This window comes from Marmota flaviventris, chromosome 17 (assembly GCF_047511675.1).
Source record: "Marmota flaviventris isolate mMarFla1 chromosome 17, mMarFla1.hap1, whole genome shotgun sequence".
In the NCBI taxonomy this organism is placed as follows: domain Eukaryota; kingdom Metazoa; phylum Chordata; class Mammalia; order Rodentia; family Sciuridae; genus Marmota; species Marmota flaviventris.
Genome location: NC_092514.1, coordinates 28,748,668 through 28,759,598, shown reverse-complemented (window position 1 = coordinate 28,759,598; position 10,931 = coordinate 28,748,668). Strand labels below are relative to the sequence as shown.

At 43.6% G+C, this 10,931-nt stretch overlaps 1 long non-coding RNA gene across 1 annotated transcript; it reads right to left on the bottom strand.

Annotated features, from left to right (window-relative positions):
* Positions 1-8,428: 8,428 nt before the first annotated feature.
* Positions 8,429-10,454, bottom strand: LOC114081080 (uncharacterized). The gene is made up of 2 exons (XR_003580717.2): positions 10,367-10,454; positions 8,429-9,216 (listed from the first exon to the last, which is right to left on the bottom strand). It is a non-coding gene; the product is annotated as an uncharacterized lncRNA (long non-coding RNA).
* Positions 10,455-10,931: the final 477 nt, after the last annotated feature.

The following is a 10,931-nucleotide window of genomic DNA, read 5'->3' as shown; positions in this document are numbered from 1 at the left end:
ACTTCCTCACACTATTGTAGGTTCCTTTCCTCCCTCCCTCTGGGCCACTGCCAGGAAACAGACCACTTAATCAGCAGCTTGACAAAGAAGACTGAAGTCTTGGGAAGAAACAATTTAATCATGCACAGATCCTGGGCAACGGGTGACCTTCAAGTCACCTTTACTCTCTGGGGGGAGATGGGAAGGCTCTTGCCTGGGTCCTACAGTGCTCCTCTTCTTCCCAGGAGGCCCAACAGGGGTTCAGCTGAGGATAGGCTCTCTGGAAGCTAACACTTTTGGGGAAGGGTAGACCCTTTGTGCTGAGTTTTTATTTGCATCTTTTTTAGAGGATTTGCTGCAGGTATTTATAAGAAGTAATTCCATCTGTACCACTGACTCATTTGTACATAAAAAGATGTGCTGAACTTGGCTTTTGGAATTTGTTATTTCTGTTTGGGAGATGTGAGTTTTATGAATAAGAGACTTTGCATATATTCAAATGAAGATCTGATTAAATCCCATTTGAACTGTTCTTGCATCAAAACCGCTTGCTGGAGAAGTTGAAAATGACATTTGCTGTCTCCCAGTTTGCCTGTCGGACACCCATCTCCATGTTGTCCAAGGAGCATGAACAAAAAATTCCCCTTGCAGATCTATCCCTTGGATGTTGACAAATGTGTTATGATAAACTGTGGCTCAAGATGGAACGTTTTGGGGGTGTTTTTTTGGGGGGAGGGTTATCGAAAAAAATTTTTTTTTCATGGTGCTGGAGATCAGACCCAGAGCCTCACCCAAGCTTGGCAAGTGCTCTACCACTGAGCCACACTCGAAGCCCCTAGTGGCCCATCAAAAGTGCAGGTTTAATTTCATGGCTGTTCACTAGTAGGATTTAATTTTTTTTTTTAGTTATACATGGGCACAATATCGTTATTTTGTTTATTTATTTTTATTTTTATGTGGTGCTGAGGATTGAACCCAGTGCCTCACATGTGCAAGGCAAGCACTCTTGTCACTGAGCCACAACCCCAGCCCAGTGGTGGTAGGATTTTAATAGAAAAATTTTTAGATTCTATAAAGCTGTAGCCATTACCTTATACTTATTCAAGAATCATTGTATAACTGGATTGGATTTTTGTTCCTGGATTTCTAAAACTTGTCTTTAAGGAGCTAATATGGGTCTTCCTCTCATGCAATAGGCTCTAAACACTGGTGCCATGTGACATCATGGAGGTACATGTACATCCCTTATGTTGGGTGCTGGGGACAGAAGATCCTTGGTGGTGGGGGAATTGGGGAGGCTGGAGGGCCATGGCAGACCTTACAGGTGACTGAGCAGTACTTCCTGTAGATTTGTTTGCAGGTTTCTTTTATTTTTCATTTTTTAATTTTTAAATTTCTTCTGGTGCTGGAACCCAGTCCTTGGACATACTAGGCAAGCACCCTACCACTGAGCTACACCCTAGCCCTTAGTGGATTTGTTTGTTCAGGCTGTAGCCTTGGCATCTTTTGGATTCTCGCACAGTGGGATCCATTCCCTCTCTAGTTCTGCTGTTGCTCATAGGCTTGGGAAGGTGAGCCCTATTATTAGCAGAGACACATACTGGAGCTTAGAGTTTCAAAACCTGAAGCCAATGTGGGAACACTAGGGCTCTATAAAAAGCATGCCTATGTGTTACCGAGCACTCACACATGTTGAATGGAGCTCTCCTGAGTTGTAGACGTGCCTTGCCCCCTCCACACATAAAGTACAGCAGATCCTGCTGGAATGGGGAGCTGTTTCTCTTAAACTTTAGGAATGGTTCCCCTTGTGTGTCTCTTGCAGAATAAGATGGACAGATATGTTTGAAGTCAGTTCCGTGATGCTCTTTGGGTGGGGAGGTGGAATGAGGGATCATAGGAGTTAATGAGTTTGAAACCTGATTTCCTCTAGGACATAGCATGTGTGTTCCAAAACGGGGAGGGGGTGCAAGCAGGACCCTCACTCTCCAGACATTGGGGACACCACCATTTTAAACTGGGATTACGTGCAAGTTCCCATTTGTAGAATCGGATTCCTCATTGCCTCTACCATGGGATGGAGGGTTTCACATCTTTTTTTCCCCCCCTCTCCTGAGAGAATCATTTCTTGGAACGGTTCATACGATTCTTCTGTTTTTCCAGAGAGGTTTCTTTCACCTGGATTTTGTTAAAACTTATTAAATCTGACCAAATGGGCTTGTATGCGTTTCCCTGAAGTGAACGTTTCACCAGAGCCAAGATGGGTTTTAGCTTTTCTGACAGCTGATGGATATTTTTCAAGGCGAGTGAGAGCCTCTAAGCACCTTCTGAATATGATACACACATGCTGGTGAGAGGCGAGCATATGGGCCAGGTGTTTGGGGAACAGTTTGTTAAAGCCAACGAATTTCGCAAATGTGTTAGATGAGGAAAAGTTCTCAGCTTTTTTCCAGTGGCAGTGGTCAGGGCTCTGTAACTGGAGGAGACCAGCGTGAGAGAACACTTTATTTTCTGCCGTTAAGACCCATCCATATGACCCCAAGCAACTGGATAGAAGGCTGAAAATGCTGATTCAATGGGTCAGTTTTAGGTGGGACATTTTACAGATCCACCAGACCGACTCTGGTTTTGGGTTTCAAAAGCTGGTGACAGGTGACAGAACTTATTCAGATGACTTGATTATACCCATAGAAATGGCCAACTTGTTTCCCTCTCTCTTAGCTATGGTCTCGCAGCCCCAGGATCAGCTTCTGCCAAATAATAAATGTACTTGGTAGGATCATTTCTGGGCTATGTTGCCTCTGGCTTTTAAAGTTTGCTTTGGGCTTGCTTTTAGAGCAAGTTTGCTTTGGGCTTGCTTTTAGAGCCTTTGATCTCTTATCGCTCGGTGTTTGGACTTTCTTGAACACTAAAGAGCCCTCATCATCTTTTGAAAGAGCACGTTAAGAATCTCGAAGGTGGCTGGGTCTAGTGGCTTAAGCCTATAATCCCAGAGATTTAGGAGGCTGAGGCAGGAGGATCACAGGTTCCAAGCCAGCCTCAGCAGTTCAGTGAGGCTGTAAGCAACCTAGTGAGACCCTGTCTCAAAATGAAAAGGGCTGGGGATATGGCTCAGTGGTTAATTTAAGTGCCCTTGATTTCAATTTCTGGCACTCACAAAACAAAACAAAACCAAAAACTCTCTAAGGCTTGCTTCTTCCCTAGAAAGTCCTGAAGAAGAAGATCTACGGCTATTTCTATTCTCCAGCCTTAGAGTCCCTTCTCTCCCCATTGCTCTGAGCTATGTTCTGAGCTCTGCACTTCTTCAATGTCAACACCTAGGCCCTGTGTGGGCTTTGGGGAGTCTGTGGATGTCTGAATTAAATATTTTACCTTCCTCTGAAAATCTGGCTCCTTTCTCAGAAGCCATCACAGCCCATTTGCCCCATGGACATTCTCGGGTCCCCTCTGGACCTAGACATTGGGGGCTGTTCCCAAAGCAATTCACTTGCTTCCTTCCAGGCATTGCAAACTGAGCATTTGTGAGATCCCTGCCAGCAGGGGCTCAAGATTTTCCCTTCTCTAGAGTGTCCTGAAGTTTCAGAAATATTGGTATTCTCCATGGTTTCATTTTGAAAAAATTTCCAATTTATAGAAAGGTCAAAAGAATAGGTCCATGAACATCTGTATCTCTTTGCCTCGTTTGCTAACATTCTGCTGATTTGTGTTCTTTCTCCATAAAAAAATTGTTTTTTATCTTTCTTTCTGAGCCATTTGGAAGTAAGGTACCAATACCATGAAACTCACCCCTGAACACTTCAGCAAAGATCTTCCAAGAATGAGAACATTCTCCTATGTAAGCAAAGTGTTATCATATGGAAGAAATTGAACACTCAATTGCCTAATGTACAATCCATATTCAAATTTCCCCAATTGTTCCCACATGCCCTTTATGGCTTTCAAAAAAAAAAAAAAGTCTAGGATCCAGTCAAAGTTCACACGGTTCATTTGGTTTGATATCTCTTTTATTTCTTTTAACGGAGGAAGTCCCCCCTACTTTGCTTGCTATTTTCTCTGGACTCTTGGAAGAACCCCCATCAATTGTCTTATGGACTGTTCTACAATCTCTTTGTCTGTTTCCTTCTGATTAGACTCAGGTGAACCATGTTGGCCATTTCTATAGCATTACATGTGGGGCACACGCTTGGCCTATTGTCCCTGCCAGCTCTGACTATGGACAGGCAGGGGCCACCAGACCTCTCATTACACTCTTTGTCTCTGTAATTAGAACTCCATGGGTGAAACTCTTGAGACCATGCATTTTATTCCCCAGCAACCTTTCACCCAATAGCTTTAGGGTGATCCATTGGTGATTTTTGCCTGAATCTGTAATCATATTGAAGGTTGAAAATGATTCACATATTCCCTCTATATTTATCAGTTGGTTTTATTCTGCAGAGGTCTTTGCCTCCAGCTACTTTAGTTTTTTGAGAGTTACTCTGGACTCATGGATTTTTTTTTTTTTTAAGTGCAATGTGTTGTGATCTCTTATTGTCAGTTCTTTTTGATGCTTGAATTGTCCAAAGTTGGTCCAGTGAGGGATGATGGCTTGTCCTTTTGCCATGTCCTCATGATTGTTTGAACAATTCCTTGCTTTCTGGCACAGGATGCTCCAGGCTGATCTTTGACTCTCCTTGCTCCATCCAACCCCAGAATCAGCCATTTTTAAAGAGGTCCTGCCTGGTCTCTTTAAAGTTATCAACAATAGTGTGAAATTTTTTCAATAAAGATTCAAGAACTAGAGGTGCTCACTGCAACTGGGTGTCATGCTCTATGAAATTTTACATAGAAGACCTTCAAATATATTAATACCTCCAGTTTAGATTCAATCTCACACAGGCTTCTTCTGTACTTTTTTTAATATTTATTTTTTAGTTTTTTAGGTGGACACCATATCTTTATTTTTCATTTTATTTTTATGTAATGCTGAGGATCGTTCAAACCCAAGGCCTCATGCATGCTCGGTGAGCACTCTACCCCTGAGCCACAACGCAGCCCTTCTTCTGCACTTTATTCTCTATTTTCCATTTTCTCTGATGACCCTGATTCCCAACAATTTCAATATGATTCTGAATTTCTTCTGTATTCCAATGAACACAGAATTTTTCCACTGATACCACTGCTTATAATGAACCCACCCAGGTAAGGTTAGGGATTTCTTTGTGGCACTCTTTTCCCCACTTAGAATGTATCTCCCAGGATGCACAGGGAAATGGATTCAAAAAATAATTGTATTATTTTTTTTCTCTTGGAAGTCATGTTATGAATGTGATATGTGGTTAAGTTCATTTGTTTCTGTGTGTATTCAGTGGAGGGTTTGTTTCCATTATTTTAGTGCGTTTTTGAATATGCAAATTCTTGACCTAGTTCAAAAGTCAAAATGGGGGCTGGGGTTGTGGCTCAGTGGTAGCGCACTCACCTAGCACAAGTGAGGCCCTGGGTTTGATCCTCAGCACCTCATAAAAATAAATAAATAGGGGCTGGGGATGTGGCTCAAGCGGTAGTGCGCTCGCCTCAGCACCACATACAAATAAAGATGTTGTGTCCGCCGAAAACTAATAAATAAATAAATAAATAAATAAATAAAATAAAGGTTCATCAACATCTAAAACATATAAAAAAATAAAAAAATAAATAAAATAAAGATATTGTATTCAACTAAAAAATAAATAATTTTTAAAAAGTCAAAATGGTTTAAAAAGGGGCACTCCTATTCATACTCCTCCCTGGGCTCTCACCTCTCCTTTTGTTTCTTATTTATTCTCCCTGGGTGTCTTCCTTCTTCTTCTCTCCCTTCCTCTCTCCCTCCCTTTCTTCCTTCCACAACAAGGAAATACATATCTGTTTTAATTTTCGTTTCTAACACGAGAGATAGCATCAGGTACATAGTCGGTCCGCCATATTGATGGGTGCTGCTTCTGTGGATTTGACCAAACCATGGATTGAAAATATTTGGGAAAAAAATGCATCTGTACTGAACATGTTCAACCTTTTTTTTCCTTGTCATTCCTCCCTAAGCAATACAATGGCAACGATTCACATAGCATTTATGTGTTTTTTTAGAGAGAGAGAGAGAGAGAGAGAGAGAAATTTTTTAATATTTATTTTTTAGTTTTCAGTGGACACAACATCTTTGTTTGTATGTGGTGCTGAGGATCGAACCCAGGCCGCACGCATGCCAGGCGAGCGTGCTACTGCTTGAGCCACATCCCCAGCCCAGCATTTATGTTCAATAGGTACTATAAAAGATCTAGAGATGAGTCAAAATATGGGAGGAAATGTGAAGTTTCTATGTAAAAACTATTCCATTTTAAGGAATGCTTTTTTTATTTTTAATGCCAGGGATTGAACCCACCCAGGGGCCCTTAACCACTGAGCCACATCTCCAGCCCTTTTTATGTTTGATTTAGAGCCACAGTCTCTTAAGTTGCTTAGGGCCTCACTAAGCTATTGAGGCTGGCTTTGAATTTGTGATCCTCTTGCCTCAGCCTCTGGAGCTGCTGGGATTACAGGCTTGCACCACCACTCCTGGCTAACTATGCCATTTTTTAAAAAGGGACATTTTAAGGGACTGAAGAGTCTGGAACCAATCTCCTGGGGATACCAAAGGAAGTTTTAGTCTGTGGTTGGTTGGCACCATTGCTTTTGGATCTGTGATGAGGCAGCATATCTTGGCAGGGAGCACACGGAGCAGGAAAATCTGATCATCTCATGGCACAGAGTTGAAAGGGAGAGAGGAAGAGACCTGGGTGCCACTGTCCCCTTCAAGGGCATGCCCTCAGTGACCTACAATCTCCCAGTAGGCCCCACCCCTTAAAGGTTCCACCAACTCACAATAGCACCATGGGCTGGGGACCAAGCCAGATTCAAACTATAGCAACTCATTTAATTTTTACATTTATTTATTTATTTATTGTCCTGGAAACCTAATCCAGGGCCAGGCAAGCACTCTACCACTGAGCCACATCCCCAGTCCAGTGCCTTTTATTTTATTTTTTTGTGGTGCTGGGGATTGAACCCAGGGCTTTGTGCATGCGAGGGAAGCATTCTACCAACTGAGCTATACCCCTAGCCAAAGTGCCTTTTATTTTTCTTAATAAGTGTGTATCGTTTCGAAGAGATCCTCCTCATCTTTAAAAAATGCCTGCACAGCACTCCACTGTGTGGATAGTTCATGGTTTATTCAACCCGTCTCCTACATAAGGACATCTAGGTCATTTTCAATATTTTGCTGTGTTTAACAAACAGTGCTGCGGTAAGCAGCCTCGTGCGCGTGTTGATTTGGATTTGTGGGGGGTGTACCTTCAGGGTTAATTCCCAGAAACTATCACTAGGTTAAAGGCTCGACACCTAGAGCATTTTGTTAGATACCATCAAATCCGTCTTTGTAGCATTTGTGCCATTTTACACCCCTCCCCCAATGTGGTGTGAGGATTCCTGTCTTTCCCAATGGTATTGTCAGGCTTGAATTTTTTGTCTGCCTTGGAGGTGACAGATGGTTTCACTCTAGTTTAATTTGCATTTCTCTTAGGAGTGAGGATGAACACATTTTCATATTTATGGAACATTTGTCCTTTTTCTATGAACCCTTTGTCTTTTGTCCATTTTTCTGTCTCCTCTTGATTTTCAAGAGCTCTTTATATATATATCAGGAAGATTTCTCTAGGTCTTGATCCCAGCTCTCTCTGTCCACCCTGCCTGTGACCTTATCTAGCCCATATCACTTCTCACTTGGATTAGAACAATTAGCTCCTAAAACTGGTTCCTGGGCTTGGATGCTTCTCTGTCTCTAATCCATTCTCCGTGTTGGGGCTAGAGTGATTTAAAAAGCAAATCTGGTCATGTCACCATCTCCATGGAAAGGATTCCCGTTGTCTTTGCGATAAGTGATTCCTACTGGACACTGAAGGCTACCTAACCTGGCCAGGTGTCTTCGGGCCCAACTCTCACTTTTATATTTCTCTTCCATTATTCCCTCTGCCCCATTTGGTTGAATCCTTCCTACTTGGTTTTCAGAGCTCAGTCTAAGCATCATCCCCTCAGGAAGGCCTTCCTTAATACCACTGTGCCATCTCAGTTCCCGGGGAACCATGACTTTATCCTGTCATTCACTGATCTTGTTTTATCCCTAGACTATAAGCTCCCTGAGGGCAGAGTTTGGGCCTGGGTCCCTGCAAGGCCTAGTAAGTAGAGCACTTGCTTAGCATGCGTGAGGCCCTGGGTTCAATCCCCAGAACTCCTGAAAGTGTTAGGGTCTGTAAACAAGTCAAGATGCTGCTACATGGACAGGTTGCTGGGTACCAGGAAAGACAGGAAGCAGTGGCTGAATGAATGAGTGGTTCTGTGCCCCTTGGAACCAGTCCAGATTTCTGAAGGTGAAGTACTTACTTTCAGAATTATTCAGGTACCAGAGTTTCTTTATAGTGCAACCTTTTTATTCAAAATTGTTTCCCTTATAATCACCAGACAGTTTTGAAAGCCAGTGAGAGGAGGCTGGGGGGGGGGGGGATCAGAGTTATGTTCCTGCTGACATTTGTTTATTCAGCAGATGTGAATAAATGAAGCCGAAGGTAACAAGGTGTATCTTAGCTTCTCTGGGCTGGACCAGAACCCCTTATTGGATAAACGGTTCAGATTTCAGTCCCAAAGTGCAGTATCACTGCTGTGGACAGAGGATGCTGATTAGCGTTCCCTTTAGTCATTATTATGGAATTGAAAAAAAAAAAAAGTCAAATTCAGGTTAGGATGGAGAAAGGAGGAGAAGACTGGCCAGAGACCCTGCGGGGAAATCTGCTGTAGTTTTTCAGAAAACAGGCCACGTTTTTTTTCCTCTTGTTGTTTTGAGAGATGCAGAGTGTTCAGACGGGCAGCACTTTCTGATTTACAAATTGCTCCCCTGGCAGAGTCAACAAGCAGGGCCCATCCTATAGTTAAGTGGATTGGATTAACCAAGGGCAGGATCACAGAGCAAGCAATTGAAACTCCGCTGAAGGCATGGACCATGCCACTCATAGTTTAGTTTGTCGAATCCACTGAGAGCCACCCGGGGATAGAGATGGATTATATTGTGGTCTGTTCCTGGTGCCATCCTGGGCCTCAGACAGACTTGGTTTAGGGAAGGTGTTCCGTGGATCCTCTGGGTCTGGCTGTGGTTGGATTGTTTGGTCCATCATGGTCACTGCGATACTGTATATTGGCAAACTGGGGGACACCAGACAACTCATATCACTTTAAATAGACTTTGACATAACTAGAGCAGGGTTTTGTATGGAAATAATCACCATCAGAGGGTTGGTTAGCTCTGCTGGCTTGGCCTGCAGAGGGTTAACAGCGATTGCACTCATCCTGCCTCACCGGACAGTTTCTCTACTGCCTACCCCCAAAAGGGTTTAAATCTCTAGATCACAGACTGGGGTCACCCCAAGGGCAAGAGAAAACCCTAAGTTTCCACCCAGAACCTTGTCCCCCCACCCCCTGCCCCTTGCTGCCGTCTTCCTCGTAGCCAAGGAGTTTCATTCCACGGGACATCTGTTTGCTTCTGTTACTTTATCCAGCAGGCTTACACTGACCCGAGGAGGGTGACTAAGGGAAACGGAGTATTTTCAGCCAGGGGCCATCATAGTTGCTGTATCAAGTATCTTTTTGGTGCAGTGGATTTCATGACAGGTGTGTTTTTATTCAGGAAAAATAATGCACTTAATTTAGAAGGACAGACTTCCCGTCCAGCAACACCACCCTTCCCATCCCCTGCCCCCACCCCACCCCACTCCACCAGGATCATCTAAAATGATGGCAGCCACCATTTTTTTTTATTGTGAAGAGACCATAAAACCGTAAGCCAGGAGGCCTGGCTTCTGGTCTCCACGTTATCTTAGTGAATGCTCAGACTGAGCCATGGTATACTCCTCAGACATCAGCCCTGCCCCACCAGCCCCCAAGGACTGGGAAGGGGATTAGCAAGATGAAGCTGTGGCTTGGAAAGCTGCAGTGGTCCTGGCTCTGAGATCACAAGGTGGGCGGTGTCCCTGGATTGTGTAAGGTGCCCCCTGCTGTCTGAGCACTCTTTCAGCTCAGGGACATAAAGGACAAGGTGCAGAGTGGAAAGGGGTCTGGGATGGATATTTCCTAAAATTATACTTGCCGCATAATGGAACATCTTTTTTTTTTCCTTCTGAACCCTTTTTAACATCTATTTGATAGAAACTGAATTTGCAAAAATTATTATTTTATCAAACGTACATGTACCTAGATTAAAAAGTCAAATAGTGCTAAAAAAAAATTCTAAAAAAACTTAGGTCGTTTCCCTTCCCCATTCTCATCCCCTCTTGCTCCGAGAAGAAACCATCCTTACCTCTTCTTCGAGTTTCCCCTGGTATTCATCCCTGTATTTCTAATTGACGTTGGCTTTATGTTTCTTACTCAGTTTTTCCTTTGTATACACCCATTGGCTTCCTGCCACAGGGGATGAGAACTTGGCTGTCCCACGCAAGTGACTCCGTCACTTCCTTTCACTCCATCCCCCCACAATGGGGTCATATCACAACTTGGTTAAGTTGATAGTCAGTGTTTACTTTAGTATATGACTATGCAAACAGTGCTCAGCTCAAAATGTCCCCCAACTGAACTCTGATCTTCTCCCCCCAAACCTACTTTTGGTTTTAAAACACGTCCATAAATTCTTTGACTCTCCTCCCATCGAGAGAGGGGGAATCTGATCCCCTCCGCATTTCAATATGGTGCCCGGATTCTGAGCAATGGAATGCCGCTGGAGTGAGCTGGGCTGCTTCCAGGGCTGGGTCACAAAGGGCTTTGCAGCTTTCCTCTCTTTAGTGGAACCCGCCCCTTTGGAGTCCTGAGCCATCACTGAAGTCTGGCTAATTCAAAGCCACCGCGTCTCTTTATGTGGAGAGATCACA